Source organism: Cupressus sempervirens, chromosome 2 (genome assembly GCF_028749045.1).
Source record: "Cupressus sempervirens isolate cs-2001-9-10 chromosome 2, ASM2874904v1, whole genome shotgun sequence".
Classification (NCBI taxonomy): domain Eukaryota; kingdom Viridiplantae; phylum Streptophyta; class Pinopsida; order Cupressales; family Cupressaceae; genus Cupressus; species Cupressus sempervirens.
In genome coordinates this window covers 195,248,289-195,273,884 of record NC_143119.1, presented here as the reverse complement: position 1 = coordinate 195,273,884, position 25,596 = coordinate 195,248,289, and the positions used below count along the sequence as shown (strand labels likewise).

The window sequence follows — 25,596 nt, the reverse complement described above, 5'->3', positions numbered from 1 at the left end:
TGCCATTTCTGCCGCCTGTCACATAGTCCGAATTTCTTTCTCCCCTGCGCTCCGAGTTTCACGCCATACGTACACACGCATATTGGAGTGCACTAGTCCCTCCCAAGACAAGGGTGACAAAGTGAAGATGCTAGAAACACTCTGATTGTTAACGGGAGATCCCAGTTCTTTCTTCTGATCATACATAGTCTGAATTTCCTTTCTCACAGAAAAAATATTCTTTGTGCTCCGAGTTTCACTCTGGGTTCCAAGTACAAACACTTCTTGTAGTGTACCAGTGACCAGACCCTTCCAGGACAAGGATGACAAAGTTAAGATGCTAGAAAGACCCAGATTATTCTCCTTATAAATGACCTGAAGGCTATCCACACGGAGTGGGAGATGTTACAGTAAACTGCCAGTTCTTCCTTCTGGTCTGGATTTTCCCCTGCTATACTCCTTGCCAGCCCTTTTTCCTAACACAAGTTCATCTTCATCTGATTTTTGACAAGTAGCTATAGAAATTCCATTCGTAGACAATAGAGTGCACCACTCTCCCCTTCAGTCTGTCCCTAAGTCTGCTGCCATGGAAGCCGAAGACATAGAGATGCAGACATAAAATGCAGCCTTTAAAGGTGCATAAAACTTCTCCCCATGCATTGGTTGGCTTTAGAACCATCCCTTCCTAATGTTATGAAAGGTGCCCCTTTCATATACAATGCATGAGCTGTAAGTGATGAAAGCAGGAGTTTAAAAGAAGGAAATTGAGAATTTAATTTAATTACTATTCTAGTTTCCTCCATGTCAATTCATAGTTTTGGCCCTGGTCATTACTGCAGCCGTGTTCTCCAAAATCATCCTTCCCTAGAAAGAATTACAACCATTTATAGATGCTATGTTTCTCATTAACAATAGCATCAAAATGATTAGCAAAATCCCACCATAATTATGTCATTCCTGGAACCTCCTTGAAAGTGCCACTGTAACCACAAATTCTGATTAATCCAAAAAAGTACAGTTTACCCTAATCTAATTGAACGTTGAACATACAAGGAAAAGAATGCATGAGTAGAAAAGTTCATGGCGAAGGGAAACAGTAATCTAGGATAGACAAAAGACTAGGCTATAATACCTGTGTCTTTCCTTTGTACTACTATGGGAATCTTCCTAGCAATCTGTAATATAACCAAATAGGGATAATAGAAAAACAACAATAACTTCAAAACAGGGCACATAAAATTCTTAAATTTCATTTGCAAATAAGAAATCCTTCAACAAACTCAAATTAATATTCAGATAATTGATTTTATTTTTTCTGTTAATATAATAACTTTTCTGAGTATAGAAAAGTTATAGCAAAGCACTCTAACTCTGCCTAGATGCTGTGTTGTATCTCTGTTAAGTTTACAGAATTTCAGTGTGCTGTTTTCTGAGTCATTGCACTAGTGTATAAGTGCAGAGAAAACATGTATTTATTATCTTGTAGCTTTTGATTTGTGTGTGACCGTTAAGCAACTTCAATAATTCTTTGTGTTTGTGTTTAATTGCTTTGGTTAAAGACTCAGTCAAAATTTGATAAAAGAAAATTAATCTTATTGATTGAATGCATTGAAGATCTCGATCATAAGCAAGAATTATTGTATTGACTTTGAGATTGAAATAAAGGCATCATCATTTTTGTGGGCTGGGTTTTTTCCCTCGAGCAGGAGGGTTTTTCCCAGGATAATTCTGTAGTGTTATGTACTGTTGTGTGCTTTGAGTTCATATTGTTGTTCATCAATATTTTTCAAAATTTAACATGGATTAGAGTGGGTCTAAGGAAGTGATCCAGAACCAAAATTATTTGGTTATACATTATTTCTTGCTCTTCTTTCAAGTTTTCCTTGTCACAGCTCTTTATGATGGTGAGCAATTTGAAAGTTGAAGACAAATTGGATGGTTTCTCAAATTTCTCTTCATGGAAATTCAGAATTCTTATTACAGTTGAAGAGAATGATCTTCTTAACTTTGTCAATTATGATGTTGAAGAACCTTATGGAGAAGTTGAGAAAGGTCAATGGAAAAAGAACAAGATTATGGCTAGGAAGATTCTGATTGATTTTGTTAAGGATCATTTTGTTTCTATTGTATACACTAATATGTTAGCAAGAAACACTAATCTATTAAGAGAACAAAGCATTAACTAACAAAGATTAATATAACATATAAGAGAGACTAAAGAGGAACCCCTAATTAGGAATGTGAGCCAAATGAATGGACTCTCCCAATAGGAATTAGCTCTTTGTTTGGTAGATGAGTCTAGATGAAGGATTGGTATGTATGCTCAAAGGGCTTCAAGTTTGCTTCAATGGTGGGGATGGGTAATGGCAATTTGGTAGCTTTGTGAGCTCTCAATTTGGCATTATAAGGGTATGGTTAAGGGCTTTGTTTCTCAAACTAACATTATAACTTTAGTGTAAGGATTGTGATGATATGGCTTGGGAGGGGATTCAATTTATAGGCTAAGGGCTTGGGGGTTTGAGGGTTAAGATGCAAGGATGGGGAAAAGCTCATGGAGGGCTTAGATTGCATGAGAGGAGAGCACATGGATTGTGCTTCCTTACAGCCAATCAGGGAGTGACACATGTCACAGGGTGAGAGGATGGAGGAAAGGGCAAGGATGAGTCAACAAAGGAGGCTCAAAGGATAATATCTTTATAAAGACCCTTCATAAATGACTTGTAAGAGCAATGAATGAGCTTGTAAGAGTCTTTATGGCCTTGTAAGAGCATTCATGGTTGGGTGGTTGGGATATTTTGGAGAGAGTTGAGATTGTTGACTTTGCTTGGTTTAGAAAAATCTTAAGCTTGCTTAGGGAATGTGACAAGGTTAAGGGGGGGATTAGAGATGGTTTAGGATTAGACTAAGCCTGTTAGAGATATGCAAGTGGATGGCATTTAATGAGGGTGGGTGAGTTAGTGGCTAAGCTTGGTTAGTATGGGTGGATGGGGTGGATTAGGCTAAAAAGGGGGTTTAGGGATAGGCTTAGGGTTAGGATAAATAAAGTTGATTTATCTCATAGGTTTGGTTTGAGGAGATATTTATTAAAACATTTTTAATAAATATGAGAATTAATATTTAACCTTAGTTAAATATTTTGAGTTAGGATTAGGGGTAAAAAATGATGGGATTAGCCTTTAATCGAAATTAAAGAAGTATTAGAAGATTTTGGAAGAGGTTAGTGATCTTAAGGAAATTGGCCAAGTTTTGGGCAAAAAATAAATGTAATATTTATTTTGGAATTTTGGTCAATTTATTAATTAAATAATTAATAAATAAGGAAATAATGTTTAAATAAGATTTAAACATTTTTGGGAGGGATTTCTTAATTAAATATTTTTAATTAAGATAAAGGGATTTAATGGCATAAAAATAAATAAATAAAATAAATAATTAATTAATTAATAAATAATGATGTCATCAGGGACTTTTCAGAAAATAAAAATACTTTATTTTCTAAGGGATTTTAGGTGTCTACACCTATTATTTCAAAGTTGAATTCAGCCAAAGATGTGTTGCAGACTCTGAGGGATTTGTAATAATTTAATAACATAAGTAGAGCTCTAGCCTTAAGACATCAACTCTTGCATGTTGAAATGGCTAGAGGAGAATCATTTTTCATGAAGATTACAGATTTGAAGGATCAGCTCAACGCAGCTGAAGAAACCTTTGCAGATATAGATTTAGTCGTGTTAGCCATGAATGGACTTCCCCACTCTTGGGAATCCTTCACTCAAGGAATTATTGGAAGTGACGAACATCCTAAATTTGATAGATTGAGAGCTGATTGCATCCAGGAAAAATGCAGGCTAGAGGCTAGAGGTAATGGACGTAAAGTTCATCTTGAGGATGATCATGTACTTGCTAACATTACTTCGAAAGGGAAAGGAAAGAAAAGTAACTTGAAAAGGCTTGGAGACAAGAATCTTGAGTCAGCTCCCAATCCCAAAAAGAAGATCTTTCTAGGATCAAGTGTTTCAGTTGTGACGAATTTGGTTATTTTTCCAGAGATTGCACTTCCAAACCTATGCAGCAAGTGGCCACTACAAATGTGAATCCTTCATTCAAAGAATTTGTGGAAGTGACGAATATCCTAAATTTGATAGATTGAGAGCTAATTGCATCCAGGAAGAATGCAGGCTAGAGGCTAGAGGTAATGGACGTAAAACCTGCTGAAGATGGTAGCTGCGATAGAGATCTTTATCTCTAGAAATATGGACTTTATTACTGTTATTGTTACCTTCAGCTGAAAAGGACACTTATATTTAATTTGTAATATTAAATGTAATGACATGTGTCATTCGACATGTGTTGAGGCATGGAAAATTGTAGAGTTGTAAGTGTAATTATAACAAAGAGTCACATTTTGGGAATTTGGAGAGATCTTCGGTTGGAATGTGAAGAGTCTCTCCTTGAGTTATATATATCACATCTAGCGATAGGCATCGTACACTTGAACTGTCATGATCAATAAAATGATTTTTTTTGGTTGTGTGGCTGGGTTTTTCCCTTCATTCTAGAAGGGTTTTCCCAAGATAATTTTGAGTGTCTCTTGCATCTATTATGTTATTTTCTTATTACTATTTATCATCATTGATTTTTGGGCTAAAGATCTAACATAGTATCAGAGCCAGATTGATAATTGCAATACAGCTATATCTTCAATGTGTGTTGGTTCTGGCTGCTTCTATCTCAATTTTACTTAGCTATTTGTGATCTTTTATAATCATGGTTCTGGTTGTATCTTTTCTTCATAATTGTAAAGCTTTGAGGAGAATCAAAATTATCATGTCTAGGCTTTATGCATATGATAATGCTTTCAATCTTTCGGTTTATTCTTCAGAGGTTTCTTTGCTCGTTCAATTTTTTTGTCAAAGTTAGTTCAGGGGGCTATTGGCATCGTTTCATCCCAAGCATCTAATCTCTGGATATCAAGTGAGGAATCATGCACAGGTCCCAGGTTCATTGTACCACGGTCTTATGCAACTTTTGGATTCTGGTACTGAACTCGTTGCAATAGTCTTGATCCCAATCATATTTCTTGGTTGGTAACCAAATCATATGATAACGAAGGTGCTGCCATCTTGACACTGTTTTTTAATTTTTTTTAATTCATCGTAGTCTGTTCATGTTTCATGATTTTATCTATGATCGTGTATGGTTTGATTTATTTTGTCTTTGTTACCACCAGGCTCTTCTTTCTTTATTGGGTCTCCAATATTGTTTGTAAGAGACATCAAAAGGGTCGTGCAATGACAATTTTTTTCTTTCATTTGGAACCTATTCGTCTTCGTAACTGCCAGCCATTATATTGACCATCACCATTCATTCAGCATGGTGTGTGGCATTATATTATTAATGTCGATATGCAATTGAATCCTCGTCATCATGTTTTATTCTTACTCTCCTCGTCATTCATTAAGTATGTTCATGTGCTAAGCACAAAAGAGTGATGATAATCACGATCAGTTTCTGGGAGTTTCGGCATGTCATGTTGAGAGAAATATTAAGGAAAGTTGATTTTTTCTTTAAAGTTTTGTCTTGGATGTCAATTGATCTCTGGTATGAAATAGGAGTCATATAATATATTGTTCTTCATTGTAAATTGCATGAGCAATAGTTTTCTTTAGAGGTTTTGATTCAAACTACTATTATCATAGAGGTCAGAGGAAAAGATGTTGACTTGAAGAAGCTATATATGTCGATTTTGGTTTTATCGCATGTTATGACTGAGCATGTTCAAATAGACATCAAACTTTCTACAGCTACATTCAGCATGGATCATGGTGAGTGAGGTTCATAAAATGGACAATTTGTGTAGAAGCCATTGAAGTTTGCAACAAAGATCATGTTAGATAAGTTTTTATTATGCAATTGTGCAATATTTAGGATTTATTATTGTTTTGGTTGCATTGATATTCCATACTGGCTATTGACTTCTATTATGGATGGATGTTATTAATCTCCCTTTTGTTGCAGGATACAACTAGAAAAGCAATAAGAAGAGGATGTTGCTTTAAGTAAGAGGGAGATGTTGAGTTTTAGAGGGAGATTTTAGTTTTAGAGGGAGGCTTCGCAATTAAGAGAGTATTAAAGTTGTAGCTTCAGTCAGATTGATTCGATCTGATATACATTATTGTTATTGGTAATCATCATTTTCTGGATATACTTATCCATGTTAATAATATATATTATTTTATAATACACACACACACACACACATATAGTTATACACATTATTATTATTCATGTTAATATAATATTATTTAGATGATGATTGCACCATAGAGACATGTCTCTTTATGAGACATATCTCCTCCTTTCATATTTATATGAGATCCAAATCTGCATTTGGAAATCATCAATAATAATGGCTATGATTCTACATTTGCAGAAACAATCCATGTTACTCAACATGGTATCAGAGCCTAGTTGTAGATGTAATACGAGTGCAAATTTAAAATAAGAATTGACTTTAAAGTACTGAGCTTGCACATGTTAGAATCTATGGAATCAGTTCTGATCATATGAATTCATGGTATTAGTTTGTGATTTATAGCCTTTCTAGCAGCCAGTCATTTGAAAGCAGCGATAGACAAATGATACATATCACTTAGCATAAGCAGATATAATACTCATAACAAATAACATGGAACAAGACATTGGAATGAGGATAATGAGTCAATGCCAAGGAGTAATGTTATAGAGAAGTTCGATAACCTTTATTTGAACACTGAATGTAGCAAATGGACTCTATAGGCTGAAACAATATACAATGCTGAAGTGGTAGTTGAACTTACCGCATTATCCTATTTGGAATAGACTATTTGCCATCATGATATTTTGAACAAATAAGGCAATGTTAAAACTTGCAAATATGCGATTATATACATGGATGGTCAAAATAAGAAGACAACATACCACGAAGGTTACCATGTCATTTGATAGCGTGGAAGGTTGAAGCAAGATAGGTGCTATCGAGCATTCAGAAAGACATCTTTTTGAGTTGAATATGTGTGTAAGAAATGATGGCAAAACGATGTTCAGCATGAACATTCGCAACAACAATATGTGATCAGAAACATCTAATAGTGTAAATGCAGCGATGGTCAACAAACGCATATCATTCGTTAAGAGACGAATATGGGTCAGAGATATATTGTGAATCAAAAGACAAATAAATTGTTCAAAGGCGTCTATTGAGTTACGACAATAAAGTTTATAAGCTAATCATTCTAAATAAGGTTCGAGTGATAGATATATTTGGAGATACATATGCAGTCAAAGAATGAATAAAAATGGGATGGTGCAATGAAGTCCTCAGCCATAGCAATAGACAACAATGCTAATTAAAATAAAAGCACCATGGTAATAATAATGAGGAAGCTTTACGATGATTATTAGCATGAGCCATGTCAAGGTACCATAGGTTGAATAGAAGATAAGGCAACAAATAAGTGTACATAAGCCAATGATAACATGACAATCATACCCAAATTGGAGCAGTCAGTAGAAATGTAATTCAACGACATAGAAGGAGAGAACGAACATTTGAAAGATCATAACGACTTGTAGCGTTGGAGATTGAAGGTAGCCATATCAATACCCAGTCAACGTTGATTATAGATATACCATTGGGGCGTTCAAGCATGTTTGAACAATATATTCTTGGTGTTGAAGGAAGTGTTAAGTAACATAGATCATTTCTGCAAATGTAATAATATGACCAAGTAATTGATATGTTTCAAATGCAGATTTGGATCTCATATAAGTATCAGAGAAGGAGACATGTCTTTTGAAGAGACATGTCTCCAAAGTTTAAACATCATTAGTTAGTATAAAATAATATAACTAACCGTATGTACAATATATATATTATCTATAATATAATATCATATAATATATGTAATATATATAATATATTATATATATAAATAAATATTTATATTATTATTAATGAAACTCATGATCATATCAATCTGAATGTAACTACAAACTTAACACTCCCTCTTAGTCAAGAATGATTGATATAGAACATATTATGTTCTTGAGTATATGAAGAGATATCATCTTAGAAAGATATTCCTAGAATGACATATTTAAGGATATCAACATAACTCCATCAACACACACATATATTATATAAGGAATTTGCTACCATCTATAATGAGACTAAATTTCTCAACACTTTTCCTTTTAGCAAGGAGGGAAATTAAGCAATTATTATAACTTTAATATAAGTTTACATATCACCTTAAGTGTGGTCTATAAAAAATTTAAGTTATGGTCTCTAACAATATCCGGCTTGAAGAACCATAACAACTTTCATGGTGTCTTGCAAAACCCGACCTAATAGCAATGGCACCAATAATTTTCATGGTGTCTAGCAAGATCCGACCTAATAACCATGATGGATATCAATGTGTCCGGCAAAATTTGGCCTAATAACAATGACACCAATAATTTTCATGATGTCCGGCAAAATCCGGCCTAATAACAATGACACCAATAATTTTCATGATGTCCAGCAAAATTCAGCCTATAATCATGATGGATATCAATGTGTCCGGTAGAATCCGGCCTATAACAATGACACCAATAATTTCATGATGTCCGGCAAAATCTGGCCTATAATCATGATGGATATCAATGTGTTTGGCAGAATTCGACCTATAACAATGACACCGATAATTTTCATGATGTCTAGCAAAATCCGGCCTATAATCATGCTGGATATCAATGTGTCCAGCAGAATCCGGCCTATAACAATGACACCAATAACCTTCAATACTTTTTGGTATTAAAAGATTGGTCATCTATTGATAAGATCGTCACCTTACAATAGTTACCTTCTGTTCGTTATCATAATTTCCGGCACACCGAGACAACAACTTAATGTAGTTTGTTATGATAACAGGTCCAGTTATTGACAAGATCGTCACCTTTCAATAACTCCCCTCTAAATATATACATCAATGAAAGACCGTCATCTTTCATAACATAATTACAAGAGCATCATGTAGTAACTTGCATGATATCCACCATGAATCAAGTCAGAGGGTGAACCCACCATAGCTGCTACTAAAGGGTGGAGCAAGGGTTTTCACCTCAAACTTCTCTCTCATAGAGGAGAGCGCATTACAAAGAATTTCTCTTAGAACTTCTCCTCATAGAGAAGATATCATCCAAAAAGGATTGCATCTCAAAATTTCTCCCTTTGAACATTGATCTTGGGAAGTTAGGTCCTCTAGTTACTTCCTCAGAAACTCTCTTCTCCCAAGGATGCTTGTCAAAATCACTCTGAATTTGATATCAATTTTCTGATTTTCTGGAGATAAGTCATCACTTCCTCATGATATACATAGGAGTAGGCCCATCAACATCACACGGTTACCCATGTATTTCTAGACTCCCTCTTAATGTAGAAGAATCTCATAATCTCAATTTTCAAGGATGAGAGCCTCATTTTATCCATCTTGATCATCAAGATCTTTGGAGCTACTATCATTAGGTCGAGTCTACACAATATCAGGTAACATATGTAAAGTACCAACCTTCTTTTTCTGTAAGAATATCCCCAAACATAAAAGAAAGAATCAAGTCAAATAACCCTTCCAATATGTATAGAATTACAAATAAGAGAGAGACTAGAAAGAGTAGATAAATGTAAAAAATAAGAATACTTATCCGCACATGAAGATTCAAAAATTGTCTTTTTAGATTATTTGAGAATGGAACATCTACCCTCTAAATAAGGTTGAAGTGGGAATGGAACATTGACTATTATTCCCCCCACAATGTAAAATTTCCACTTAGTCTCATATTGTTGAACAATTTTGTCTTATTTATTTTGTCAATACCAATAGATCACTGCAAACTCTATTCATAGTTTTCTTGCTAATAGAATATGATTACTCAAAATCACGCTTTGCCTTGAATGATGACATATGGTGAACCAACTATTCATTATTATCAGAGATTGCTTTAAATGTAGATATCTATGTACACAAAATTAGTCACCAAGACTACCTAGATTTCCACACGGCTTACAAGAATGACTTGGATTGTCTCTTGATTAATTTAACTTTGCACGATAAATTTTGTATCTTTGAATAATTTACTACACATCTTCCATTTTTATGTCTTTCTTGTTTCATAAAGAGAGGACTTCTTCTAAAAAATTTATTCTCCTAAAGAATGCATCCTTCCATTATGGACAACTTCTTATATGCCTCTCACTCTACATTGTTGGTCTTGCCTTATATAACAAACAATAGTCTTCATAATTACAAATTATTCCATGAATATTAATCACAGCCTTTAATATGGTCCGAGTTTCTCATAGCCAACATGATAGTTTGTGCATCATTGCTGCGTTTGCTAATATATTATTGTGGTCTTCTAGATAAAATAATTTCTGCCATAGGAATTTTTCTCCTTCTCCATTATATTCGCTCTTTTACTGATAGTATTTTAATTTGCTGACATGCCTGGTCTGAGATTGGTTAAGTTTTATATGTGTTTGTGATCTCTGTTAGCAAAACATTATCCAACCGGATCACATAATTCCTATCTCAGCTGTGTTAATTTCATTATGAAGTCACCAAGGTTTATAACATTAGATACATGCCACTATAGCTTCTTATCCACTACCCAAAGCCTTTGGAACAAGTGCAAAATCTTCAATGAGCAGATTCATATTATATACTCACACGAAAGGAATATATCCAGGTCTCATGACTTTCAACTAATACCAACTCATTGCTCTAGAATGAAGAACCATGCAATTGAATAATGATGTGCTCATTGTTTCAAAGTTAACAACCGCTTGCATTTATATGAAAGTTTCTAACCCTTCACGCTGGTCCATTCTATATGTACATCTGCAAACATTGTACATAATAAAACCATGCTTTCTTGGAGCATTTTCAGCAGTTCTTGTGCCTATTTTAGGACAAGAACAAGAACATGTTGGCCAAGAATTTGATTCTATCAGTCTACGAGCAACTAGGAAGTCAAACCTTCTTTTTATGGCAGCTTCTTTACCCAATTTCCCAAATTCACTTATCTCAGGATTGGGGGATACGAAGGCAAGCCACTATGGCTACCTCGCCATTGCCTGGAACGTTTTGTGTTGATGGAAATATGCAGACAGTTGGCAGAGGTTGAAAAGAGTTGTAAGACAAGGAAAGGTTTAGGTTACACATTCCCTATCGATCTTGGACACTATAAATGCCAAACCATTCAAGATGCCCTCAAGCCCAAAGTCGAGATCAAATCCATGAGCTTACTGACTTACTCTACTAGACCCAATTTTGACAGCCAAGAATTCGCCCTAAAGTACTTTGAACTAAGTTCCTCTGCTTTGCATGTTCCCCACTTAGAAGGCTTTTGGGCCGATTGTCAAGATGATTTCGAAGTTAGAAAAAGGCTATGATCTAGACCGACGTTAGCATGGATTAAAGAGTTCAGTCTCCCATTAGATGTCTTAGGCGTAATTGAAGAGGATTACAAAGAAAATGTTGACCCTGCTTACATTGAAAAAGTAGAAACTTACCCATTACTGGAGATTGACTGATAACGCCAGAGGAAGATGACTTGTAAGCACGAACCCTACCCGTCTTAGCTAGAATAGAGCAATGACTCATGAGCAAGAAGCAATCAAGATCAAGGGCCCGTAGCTTTCAAAGGGTTCATGATTGTTCAAGTTCACCCTTGGTTATTCTCATTTCTAACAAAGTTTTTGCTTCTCCTACTGTAGGAAAGAAGAAATCAAGTGTTGAACCTGAACATCCCGTTCGAGGTTTAGTTCAACTCCCTCCATCTGTTAAGTGGACTTGCTCTCGTAGCAGGAAGAAGCAAGAGCAATCAAAGGGCTTGAACGAGATTCGTGACCAACCAACAACAATAGAACTTGATTTTAGAGAGGAGATAGAAGAAATAGGGAATTTCCTAATAGGTGACATGGAATAGGGGTACCAACAAGCGATATAGGGTGCTAATACTTTGACTGCGATGTCTCTTAGCTCATCGCCTGTGTTACAGACTCCTCCCAAAGAGAACCCTACTATCCCCAATTGGTTTGAGCTATTAGTAAGCAAGAAGAGAAGCAAGAAGTAAGTGTCTTGGAAAGACTCCCAAGACCAAAAGGCCAAAGATTGAAACTTTGTTGAACATTGATGAAGATACAGGATAGTGGGTTGCAAAGGTAATGAAGCCAACAACTGAGAAAAGTATAGGCGAAATACAACTCCAAGACTATGTGGTAGAGAAGACTATCCTTGGTCTTGCTTCTAGAGCCACTGACATGAAGATATGGAATGTAGGGAATGCCAGAATTTCCCAGTGGATATGGAAGGATTAGAGAGATAAACAAGAATTAAAACAATCAATGCGGAAAATGGTTGAGTACATTCATGAGCTGCAGAGTCCACATGTAGAAGCCTTGCCGAATGCCATTACGTTTATTAATGTTGAGTCTCCCTTGAACAAGAGCTTCTTCACACAGGTTAAAAGAGATTGCTCCATCGCTCAGGCTTATGGTGAGTGGTTGAACTATGTGCATGCTCAGGTAACTAATTATTTTTCTCATTTTACCAATACCAGTGCAAGAGCTGATACGTCAACGGTAGCTTTGGAATTAGAAATGAATGCCTGGGATTCTGAGAAAATCAAATGGGATGAATATATCGACATTTCTGAAGTTCAAGTGTATGACATAGACAAATTTATGAATGAAGTCCTTGGAGTTGAGATAAATGCTGATTTTCTATTCATCACCCAAGCTAATTTGGAGTGGAGAAACAACACGAGCTAATTTGGAGTAGAGAAACATAGTGATGGAACAAGGGTTAGAAGAGTGCTTTGAACTGCTTAAGGAGGTAGGATGCCTGAAGGAAATCCTGATTGCTGACATAAAGTGTATTGATGTTAAGATCATGGGAAATGAGGATCGAATTGAAAAGCCCCCTAAGGAGGTGGAGATTGTCTTTTTCTCTAAACTTAGCTATCAAAAGAAACAAGCGGAGTATCTATTCATGATCTAACCATTGTCGCTAGGGTAGACTCTATGATGATTTTAGTACTGATCACCTAGAGGTAGAAGACAAAAAATTGGATCATATCTGCCGAATCAACAAAATGTGGAAGCTCCGATTGGAACAGCTAGGTGTCCCACAACAAAAAGAGCTGGTTGGTTTTTTTGCAGCGCACAAGGTTTCGAAGGAAAGTGGTGGCGGCTGTTCTGACACCCAGGAATCTCATGCCAATATCGATAGTACAAATGGAGCTTAAAGGAGAAGTGAAGGGTCACCTGCATGTTTTTCCTTTTTTTGGTTATCTTTGTTTAAAAAACTCTGTTGTTAGAAACGTTTGAAATTTCGGAAGGAAGTTACTTTTTGAAGGAATTCAGAATGCCTTGCATGGCTATATATGTAATATTTTAAGCAATCTTAAGGGTCGGCTCTTTGGACTTTTGCACGATTTTGCTTTTGCTAGTAAGTTTTAGTTGTTTCTTTTATTTATTGTCGGACAGTGAAGTTAAAGATAATAGAAGTGATCATTTGGTTATTTCTGGAGTATCTATTTGATAATCATGTAGTTATCTTATTGGTGGTGAAATTTGTATGAAATTCATTTCCATATGGATGCTGTTTCATTAATGGTGTTGTAGTTCTTTTCGTTTTGATTGGTTTGGTGAGCTTGATCATAGTTCTGAATTTCTGAAGATTGTATGTCGTGCGGCATATATCTAATAGTGCGATTATTCAAATCTGCAGCATTCTTTTATGGTTATGAAGGGATGTTTACATCTTTCCTTAAGTTCTTTTGGGTCAAAAGAATGACAATTATAATTTATTTTTAATAAGAGTTGTATTGCAAATTATTGTAGAAGGGAGCTGTGCCTTTGCAGTTCATCATGACTCATTTGTGGTGAAAAACTTAAACAACTGGGGGGAAAAACCGTTCACTAAGACATACTATAAGGGTTATTTGCTCTGATCTTTTCCTTTATGTTTGAGGATATTCGTACAGGAAAAAAAAGGTTGATACTTTACATATGCTACCAAATATTGTGCAGACTCATGTAATGTCCCTATCTTTTTAGCCTCTCAATGGAGTTCTTTGAAGGCTAAGTGGAGAAATAAGGTGAAATAATTAAATTAATTTCTTATAAAGTCATTAAATAATTTAAAAATTAAAAGGTGACTTTATATTTAATTAATTTAATTAAAAAGTGACTAAAATAAATATTAAATCATAAGTCACTAAAATAGTATTATACTATATGGAAAAGGGAATCTTCTAGAAGCACAACTAATTATTGTTGGAAAGGAGGAAGCTTCTAGAAAAGTGCAATAAAATAATATTTTATGTTCTTCTAGAAGGGGTGAAGGAATAGAATAAATAGAGGAGAGAGCCTCATTGTAGGGCATCCAGATTTGATATTGACATTTGCTTGTGCACTTGTGGAGCCAAGAGTTTCTGCAAGACATTTCAGTCATTGAGAACGATAATTCTCTTTGATTGACAACTTTGAGGCTGCGAAACTATCAGCTGATATTGTTGCATTTGCTGGAGCTGATATTTCAGTCATCTCGTTGAAGCTTAATGAAGAAGATACACTTCAGATTTAAGGGTCATTTGATGCCCTCATTTTATTTGCACTTTTGAAGGAGTTAAGCAGCTAATTCGGAGGCATATTAGGAAGTTTATACCCATCTGCTATAGTGCCATCGCTACAGGTATCGTGAATAGTGTCATTGCTACAGGAATCGTGAATAGTGTTATCGCTACAATGGTCGTGAATAGTATTGCTACAATGCTGTGAACAATACTGCTATAGTGCATGATAGATTCTGTTCAGTTTTTAAGCTGCCTACCAATCTCAGGTTCCCTTCATTTTGTCTTCATGTTTATGCATCATCTGAAAATACATCTACATGGTTCTGTATGGACAGTCAAGTTAGATTGTTGAAGGCATTTAAACCTGATTTTCTGTAATATCGCTGTCCAAATTTGATTGAAACTTGCTATATTTTCTTTTAGAAATTTTGTCAAACACTTGTACAGCAGAGGGATATATGACTGATTTTATTTTCAATTTGTTTTAAGAATAAGAAAGATGACTTCTAATATCATAGGATGACTGAAAAATGACTTCTCTTCCACTTAGTCTACACCTAATATGAAATGCAAGTCTTTTTTTTGTTTTTTGTTTATGCAATATATGGCATCTATTCAATGCAAATTAACACTTATAGCCAAGTGACATTATCTCTTCATATACTTGAGAGCATAATGTGTTCTATATCAATCCTCCTTAACTAAGGAGTGTTAAAGTTGTAGCTTCAGTTGGATTGATTTGATCTGATATACATTATTGTTATTGGTAATCATCATTTCTTATATATATTTATCCATGTTAATAATATATAGTATTGTATATAATACATACATACATACATACATACATAAATATATACACACATACACATTATAGTATATAATATATATTATATTATATATATTGTTATACACATTATTATTTATGTTAATATAATATTATTTAAATGACGATTACACCATAGAGACATGTCTCTTCTTCTCATATTTATATGAGATCCAAATTTGCATTTGGACATTATTAATAACAATGGCTATTATTCTACATTTGTACTTATGGAATCCTCTCCATTCTCATATATGCTTGTGATGCTTGTGGTATTTGTAAAATTTGAGACTTAAATGGAACTAAGTCTTACTTTGTTATTGCCTATTTTATTCTTGTGTGAATAAATGAGATTGTATGATCAGTTATGATAGCTCTTTCACTATGCGATAGTGAACATCATGTTGAGAGAGTCCATAATGTCATCATGTTGAGAGATTTCGTGATGGGAGTTGGATGTCATGTTGAGAGATTCAATGATAGTTCATGTTGAGAGAGTTTGTGATTAAAGGATTAGTTGTGAGTCTTACAATTCTTTCCATGTTGAGTGATTCCATGAATATGAGTAATTGTTAAAGGTTTTTATGTTGAGTGATTCCATGAATGAGTAATTTTTAAAGGTTTTCATGTTGAGTGATTCCATGAATATGAGTTGTGAGTCTTACAATTCTTTCCATGTTGAGTGATTCCATGAATATGAGTAATTGTTAAAGGTTTTTATGTTGAGTGATTCCGTGAAAATGAGTAATTTTTAAAGGTTTTCATGTTGAGTGATTCCATGAATATGAGTAATTGTTACAGGCTTTCATGTTGAGTGATTCCATGAATATTAGTAATTATTACAAGCTTTCATATTGAGTGATTCCATGAATATGAGTAATTATTACATGTTTTTATGAATCTTATAGGATCTATGTAATGAGATTATATCATTGACATTTTGGTTGTAGTCTTGTTGATTGTTCAGCTAAAGATCTCTTTCTGGCTAAGAGGGAGTGTTGAAGATGGTTGCTGCGATAGAGATCTTTATCTCTAGAAATATGGATGTTATTACCGTTATTGTTACCTTCAGTTGAGAAGGAAACTTATATTTAATTTGTAATATTAAATGTAATGACGTGTTTGTCAACATGCATTGAGGCATGGAAAATTGTAGAGTTGTAATTTTTATTATATAAAGAGTCACATTTTGTGAATTTGGAGAGATCTTTTGTTGGAATGTGAAGAGTCTCTCCTTGAGTTATATATGTAATGTCCCCAATTTTCTCGGTATCAGAGTTTTATGGATTAGCCTATTATTGTGATCCTCGTAGGCTAATTAGTGTGGATAGAGGGTTTTTTGTGGTAGTGGCTTGGCTTGGGAGGGTCTTATCTTCTCCACATTTCAGTAAGCTACAGGGTTGTCTTCGTTTGGCTCAGATCAGACTTTGTTTGAGCTTAATTTTGTGTACTTACTATTTGTGGTAAGTTGGTGTTGATCAAGATGGACCCCTTCTATTTTTGGAAAGTGCATTTGGTCACATGGAGAAATAATAGGTATGACTCCTATTTCAGACAACATATTTGAATGATGAGTATTTTGGGAGTTATTATAGTTTTAGTGGTGAAATTATGCACCGTTGCCATCTAGTTAAATGGCTGTGAAGCATGCATGCATGCACAGTTCCCGTTCACCCAGTTTGATTGGTCCGCCTCCCTCTTGCTTTTGGTGGTTCAACCGCTACCACTGGGTCTCGATCTATATAGAACAGGCGCTTCTTGAATAGTATAGGGTGTGCCCCACCATTCTATAGGGAATCTGGTAACGCTGAAAAGGTATGATGATCGGTTGATTGATCCTGCTGATGAATGCCTTCTTTCCGTCCCTTCCAGCCTTAGGTATACAACATTTTTGTGGATCCCACTGCACATACATAGCCCCCACTCGAGCGATTCTTTGCTCACGCTTGTTGCCTTTCCCATTGCTCCAGCTACCTATGCTTATGCCTGCCTATGCAGATGCACTCTGCTAGTCATTTTGACCAGTACTGCCCCCGGCGGGTGGTGCGTGTAGAGGGCCCCTATAGCGTGGGTGGGGCAGCAGGGTCCCCTACTATTTTATGGGCCGCCCGGGCCGCTAAGGCTCGATTCCCTATAAAATTTTGGGGGGTCCTATCCCTTAAATTGTAGGGTAGGGGGCCCATGCACAATATGAACTATGATGGTGCACTATTGCCGGTGCCCCTACAATTCTATGGATAGCCCTACAATTCTATGGCTCCACCTGCCAATAGAGATCGATCTTTACGAGTATCGCCCTGGCGAATAGAATATAAGCCGCCCTCTGCACGCATGCACCGACAATAGCCATAGAGTAGTAGGGCCGGGGGTCCTTTGGGTTGTTATAAGCGCTCGACCATAAAAGTTTTGCCTATCTATCTGTCATAAATCAGCTCTAAGCCTTGGCTCGAAACCTTTAGTCGCATAGCCCTACAATTCTATGGGCTGGTGCGCATGTTACATATAGAATCTTTGACACTATCGGCCCTACGATAATATACCTCCCAGGGGCTGGCTAGGGCCGTGCTGTTGCCCCTACTATGGCAGTAGGGTAGGGGTGATTCTAGACGTAACATGCCCCATAGAATAGTAGGGTCCAACACCCTGGGTTCTATACGTAACATGCCCCATAGAATAGTAGGGGCCTAGCCTATAGAATAGTAGGGCTACCGACTACCTGGCTTCCCTTACCTTCATTCCATTCAGGTAAGTGATAACCTGGAGAATAGTAGGGCAAGGGTGGGGTTAATGGCATCAGGCTAAAATAATAGAATAATTCCAATTCGCCCTTCGCCCGTAGGGGGTAGGGGGCTAGAATAATAGAATAATAGGGGTCGGGCCCCTACTATTTTAAGGTACAGGGCCCTCGAGAAAGACTTTCATATCGAGTGCCCACCGTACCTGGATCCTCTATCTCAATTCCAGGAGATGTTTTGCCAATGGAGGCTCAAAGGCGTTCAACAGTTCCTGCTTCTCCACTACCCCCCAGATGTGAGTGAGCCGATCATGGTCGATCCTTCATCGCAGTAGGGCCCCTTTCTATAGTAGGGCACTCGATTCTTTATGTATGGATTGTCAACTGCATCACGGAGAAGCCTTGTTGATTGTCATCGAATCATGACCCACCTACTTGGATCCTCTATCTCAATTCCTAACCTTAGTTGCCTCCTTCGTTCGGTTCCGATTCTCTCGGGGCTGAAGGAGACATGTTTAGAGAAGGGTTTGGCCAAACATTCAATTGTCAACTTGAGCATCGGATCGACTTGTGCATCTTTAAATCAAGCACTCGATTGCGTGCCGGGGTTTCATTCTGGAGGGCTTGCCCTACTATTCTAATGGGCAGGCTGTATTTTGTTTCTAGTAGTAATATCAACTCGAGGATTTGGATATGCAAGAATGAATGTGCAGCCTATGGCAATGCCAACCCCAACTAATAATGACAAATCCATATCCATATAGCTATGATTTCACACCATTTCACTAGTAAGCGATCATGAGTTGTTTCACCACCACTTTCTAATGGGGCGTTTGGACATAGGTGTGAAATGACGCAACCCCGATTCGGGTATTGAAACGAGAAAAGTCACGTTTCGTATAGCTATGAAATGCCCCTACTATTCTATGGCCCCTACTATTCGGCATGGGCACTAAGCAAACGGGTGAAAAAACTAAACAATAATCTGCCCATTTTTTTCTAGGCGGCCCTTGTAGGGCCCCATAGAATAGTAGGGGGTGGCCTTTTAATGAACTGATTAATGGCACAGGCTGATGCCATTATAGGGTATTAGCTATTTGCCGGGCGCCCCGTGAAGGGCTAGCAAGCTGAAACCGCAGGCTGATGCCATAAAGAGGGATCTCTTCCCCCTGCTATTCTAAGGGGCGGGAGCCCTTTACTCATCCCAGCAACACAAGACGAGGGTTTCACTCGTTATGGGACTTAACCAAACATTTCACGACACGAGCTGATGACAGCCATGCAGCACCTGTATGAACCATACGCTTCATACCATCCCGTTAAGGACAGGCACACTTGTTCATATGTCAAGGGCTGGTAAGGTTCTGCGCGTTGTATTAAATTAAACCACATGCTCCACCGCTTGTGCAGGCCCCCTTCAATTCCTTTGAGTTTCAGTCTTGCAACCGTACTCCCCAGGCGGAGTGTTTCACGCGTTAGCTGGGCCCCTGATCCGACCCCAGCTATAGTAGTTGGGGACCAAGGATGAACACTCATCGTTTACGGCATGGACTACCAGGGTATCTAATCCTGTTTGCTCCCCATGCTTTCCCACCCCAGCGTCAGTGTAGACCTAGAGAGTTGCCTTTGCTTTTGGCGTTCCTTCGTAGATCTCCGGATTTGATCCCTACACATGAAATTCCACTCTCCCCTATCTCACTCAAGTGAATTTGTTCTGAAAGCACCCCGCCAATTGTTGGCGACTTTCACTTCCAACCCTGCAAATTCACCGCCTACGTGCCCTGGCGATAGTTGGGTACAAAAGGACTCTGTTGTTCCATAACCGGGTTCCCAAGCGAGATGGCTGGCCCGGTGAGGAATAAATGAGGTACGAATGGCCTATTTGGAATAGTTTCTATTGGTTCATTTTGGAGCTAAACTCGGCCTATAGCATAGTAGGGCGAAAGATGAATTAAACGGGTGGGCATCCCACTCGCTGGAATAGAAGTAACTCGCCCGTAACCATATGATTCGTGTGGTACGGTCCTACGGTGCTGCAAGATCCCTATCAAAATAATGGTTTGGATTTATGGTTGAGTTCCCTATCATTTTATGGCGCACGCCGCCAACTGCCATAGAATAGTAGGGCAAAGCGGAGTTGGATATGCGAGTGGAGATAACATGTATTTTTTCGCAACAGATATAGATAGGGGGCTCTTGTTATCGCTCTTGCTCGGTCTAGCTATCTCCTTCTCCTGTTGGTTCGGGTCGCTGCCAACACCCTGATCGGGCACACCTCCTATAATGAGATGAGTACGCTCCGCCTAGTCTAGTTATCAATCGATGAAGGAAAGGGTGGGCAGATGCGAAAGTTGGGGCCTGAGCGTATATGCTCCTGAGGTGGGGAAACAGAGCCAACGCTTCCTTCGGGAGTAAAGGTGCTAGGCAATAGTAGGTAAGGCCCTTCCCCACTATCTCTGTGTGGCTCAACCTAGGCGTTATATAGGTAGCGTGATGTCCCAATGAGCCACTACCCCCTACAATTCTATGGGCTGGTCCCATACCCATTCAAAAAGAATAGGGCGATTGGCACAATAATCTGCCCTTGTCGGGCCGATCCTTCAATCGATCAATCAATCCTTGCTTGCTTCGATCCCTCAATCCTTTGTTTCTATCCTTGCTTGCCTTAAATGACTTATTATAAATTTATAATTTAACTTTATAGTTTCACTTAAGTTGAGAGTTGAGTTATCATTGGAAAGTGCCATTTATTAATTATTTAAGCCAAGTCAAGTGAGAGAATCTAGTGGAAGCTTTTAATTATTGTTGTGTGGCGAAGCTTCTTGAGTGAAGTTACATTTTGGCAACAAAAGGGAATTTGGAGGTTATAAATACAAGCTCTTTTCATTGGAAAATGCACGCTTGAATATATATTTGCTTTTGTGCCTTTGTGGCTTTTTCCTGAGTTCTGAATTGTGAGCCCTTGCTGAAGTATAAGGGTCTCGTCTAAGAAGTTCTTGGCAATTGTACTGAAGTATACAATTAGCCAACATTCTGCTACTGTATCTTTTGTAGCTAAGGAGAATAATTTTAAATATTATATTTCTTATTAAAATTTGTTGCTGAGGTATAACAAATGTACAAATTCTCCTTCTATCTTTTACTGTATCTAGGAGGTTTGAATAGATTGTTATTAGTAGATTTTTGGAAGGAAGGCATTGGGAAACTATTATCGATTTCTTCCTGTGGAATCAAGTGTGAGTGCAACAGAACCAAAATCGGAGGCGGATTTATAACTGAGGTTGCGTTTTGGATTGGCTTGTATTTGGTAATCTCTAGACCAAAATTTTGATCCTAAGACTGTGCGGCAAACAACCTTCAAATATGCAAACACCCATTGGAGAAATTGCGTAGGAGCTGGGAGGTTCCTGTTAAGTTTAGGCAGACTGACAACTTCATCCTTTTCTTGTGATTTCACTGTTATGACCTGCGGCTGCATTGAGAGGGACTCAGGTGAATTACAGCAGGTGTGATTTTGCCAACCCAGGCGTCCAACATTCATCTACGACCTGCCATTATTGGACAACGTTCAGTCTATAACATTAATGTCCAACATTAGTGGGTTATTGTGGCTCCTTAAGAAAACACGTGGAGTCAAGGGTGACCAGCATATACTCTCCTAAGTTCGAAATCTACCAATCAAACGTCAAATCTAGCACCAAGACTTGGAGAGCATTGCCAATTATTTCAAATGTTGATAGTGCAAATCAGGTTCTAGTGATTATTAATTGGTTTTAGAATTTTATTTGATTTCAATTGTGGCAATAGATTGCAAGTGGGTTCATATATCAGAACTTAGCATATGAGTGGCAATTGTTTTAAAATAAAGGGAAGAGATTTGTTATTGTTTATTTAGCTCAAGTTCAGTATTGTTATTGAAAATTTAGTATATTCAATTGTGATTAACTTTAAACACATACTATGATAACTGAATTGCTAGCCAATTGTTTAACTAAATGTCAAACTTCTGATTAGTTAAGGTTCTTGTGGTGCTAAGGCTTATTTGTTGAACTATAACTGGCTAGGGGTTTTTACAATATATATCACATCTAGCGATAGGCATTGTACACTTGAACTATCATGATCAATAAAATGATATTTTTTGTTGTGTGGCTGGTTTTTTCCCTTCATTCTAGAAGGGTTTTCCTAGGATAATTCTGAGTGTCTCTTGCATTTATTCTGTTATTTTCTTATTGCTGTTTATCATCATTGATTTCTAGGCCAAAGATTTAAGAAAACTCATCTTGAGGATGATCACAGACTTGCTAACCATACTTCGAAAGGGAAAGGAAAGAAAAGTAACTTGAAAAGGTTTAAACACATGAATCTTGAGTCAGCTCCCAATCCCAAGAAGAAGATCTTTCTAGGATCAAGTGTTTCAGATGTGAAGAATTTGGTTATTTTTCTAGAGATTGCACTTCCAAACCTATGCAGCAAGTGGCCGCTACAAATGTTGAAAACTCTTTTCCTCAAAAAGAGTCAAGTGAAAATTCAGAAGGGTTCTTGTTTATTTCTGCACTTTCTAGATGTTCCTACTAATAGTGATACATGGCTTATAGATGGTGGAGCCTCTCGTCACATCGCTGGTTATTGTGAACATCTCTCTAATTTGCAAGAAAACGATTCTCATCTTCAAATTTTCATTGGGATGATGCATGTTATTTTGTGAAGGGTGCTAGTTCTTTTTCTTTTCAATTGGATCCTGGAATTCCTTTTCATCCGAGCGATGTACTTTTTGTTTCTGATATTAAGAGGAATCTGATATCTATTTCAGTGCTGGAAGACAAGGGTTATCATGTGGGTTTTGCTGAAGGAAAAGCTGCATGGAAGAACACCAACATTAAGTCAACTCAAGACATTGGTGTTCATCATGCCAGTCTTGACAAGATTTCAGCTTGTCCTATCCAAGCTTTTTAGCTCATGATTCTACGAGTTCAAGTGAGTTGTGACTTGTTCACCTAAAAATCAGGACTTTGTCTTCATTGGAGAAGGTGGTGATTGAGCTTCCAAAGCTGTACCAAGATCATTAAGGTGTTTGTAAAGGGCGTGCTCTAGGTAAGAACATTAAAAGTACTTTTCATAATAGTGAAAGTAGAGCAAAGAATATCCTAGAGTTGATTCATTCTGATCTGTGTGGTCCTATGTTTGTTGCTTCTCTAAGTGGTTTTTGGTATAATGTTACTTTCATTGATGACTTCTCTCTGATGTCTCAGATTTATTTTCTCAAGTCTAAAGAATCTGATGAGGTGCTGTCCAGCTTTAAAGAATTTAATGCTCTTGTTGAAAATTTGTCTAACAAAAACTTTTAAGGTTCTAAGGTTTGATAATGGAGGAGAATGTCTCTTTTATATTTCACAATTCTTGTTTGGAAGATGGGATTAAGAGGGAGTTCTGTGTTCCTACAATCCCCAACAAAATTTGATAGCTCTAGGGAAGGATAAGACTATTGTTGAGTTAGCAAAGGCTATGATCAGTGATCGAAGTCTTCAAACACTTTTAAGGGCAAAAGCTTGCAGGACAACAATATATATTCAGAGTTGTAGTCCTCATCAAATCCTAGATTACATGACTCCAGAAGCAACATTCCCAGGTATTAAACCAAATATTAGTTATCCCAGGAATTTTGGATGTACTGTCTACATTCATGTTCCAAAAGAGAAAAGGATTAAGTTAAAACCTTTAGGAAAGAAATACATCTTTGTTGGTTATAGTGAATCAGCAAAGCAATACAAAATTTATATTTCAGGTCAAAAGCAAATTGAAATCAGTAGGGATGTCACTTTTGATGAAGATGCAACTTGCAAGAAATCCAAAGTGTCTAATATGGAATTTGATAGAGAAGATTTTGAGCCTTCTCAAGGCATAGATATGGCTGATCCTGTTTCGTATTTGAGACTCAAAGGGCAAATACAAATTTAGAAGACTCTCCTGATATTGTTGATCTAGTTAATCCTATTGATAATTCTGCTAGTCCAAGTAATATATAGCTGATAAGAAGAGATCCATGTGGACCCTTGTGTATAAAGTTTCTACAAATTTTGTGTGATCAAACTTTAGATAATACCTTCTTTTGTGCTTGCTGAAGATGATCTTCCTTACTTCCAACTTGTATAAAGAGATTTTAATAATTTATTTATTATTCTGAAATGTTATACTTCTGCAAGTATTCGAATAGGGCAGACTTGCTTAAAGGAGCAGACTGTATGTTCTTTTTGTGTGTCCTTTAACTACAACCACACCCTATTAAATATATTAACCAAGGGGCATGTCCTTACAAAGTACATGTCCCTTCCAAAGTCGGCCTTGAATGCTCTTTCAAAATTGATGATTTTGCAAGGAGAATTTTAGTTTAATACCTAAACTAACCAAGGAGATTAGTTAGTCATAAACCATGTTGTCCAAGAGAGACGCTGATACCTATCAAGTAGAGAAGACAAATATATAATGACTTAAGAAGGGGTCTTATGCAAGAATAGATCAGTATGATCTGTAATCAGACCAGTATGATTTAAAGTTACAGAATTAACACTCCTTTTTAACTTGATAATCATACTGAGAGATCATATTTAACAACATCAATTAAGATGAACAAGCAAAGATTGATACTCTATATCTATTTGAATCTTCTTAGTATTTGGTATCATTGAACACATGATACAATGTCATATTACTATACTTGTGATATGACTTATCACTTATACTAGTGATAATAGGATTGCATGGAATGCAACATACATGATAAAATCTGGAGAATGATTAAATTCTTCCTTTATCCAAGTTGTGACTCATAGGTACTGGAAGGCCTACATCACAATATGATCCTGAGTTAAGATCCACCAGTTCACAGGATAAACTCTGGAGAAAGATTAAATTCTTCCTTTATCCAAGTTGTGACTTATAGGCATAGTAATGTCTATATCACAATGTGATCTTAAACTCATCTAGATCTGATAGTAGTTCTCTATTGTTTGGCACATTATCTAAGAAATCGTCATTTCTCATAATGTCTTTTGTAATAGTCTTCATTATCTCAAAGATCGTCACCTCTTAAATAATGAATACAAATGGTGGAGCCCATAACAATCAATAGCTTGACAATAAAATTATTTTAATAATAATTTAAAGAGTACAAATGTATTACAATTCAACCATACCAAGTCTTTTCTTGAAGTGATCTATCTTCACTCGAGAGAGAGGTTTGGTAAGAATATTTGCTATCGGATCCGTAGTGCAAATGTATTTCTAATTTTACAATATTCCTATCTACCATATCTCTTACATAATGGTAAGGAATTTCAATATGCTTGGACCTGTGATGATAAACTGGATTCACAGAAAGCTTGATGAAACTTTG

General features: G+C 36.8%; 1 protein-coding gene across 17 annotated transcripts in view; it reads left to right on the top strand.

Moving 5' to 3' along the window:
* Positions 1-25,596, top strand: part of LOC149571742 (Metallo-hydrolase/oxidoreductase superfamily protein) — a 299,690-nt gene that overhangs the window by 1,395 nt on the left and 272,699 nt on the right. The gene's annotated exons all lie outside the window — the stretch shown is intronic.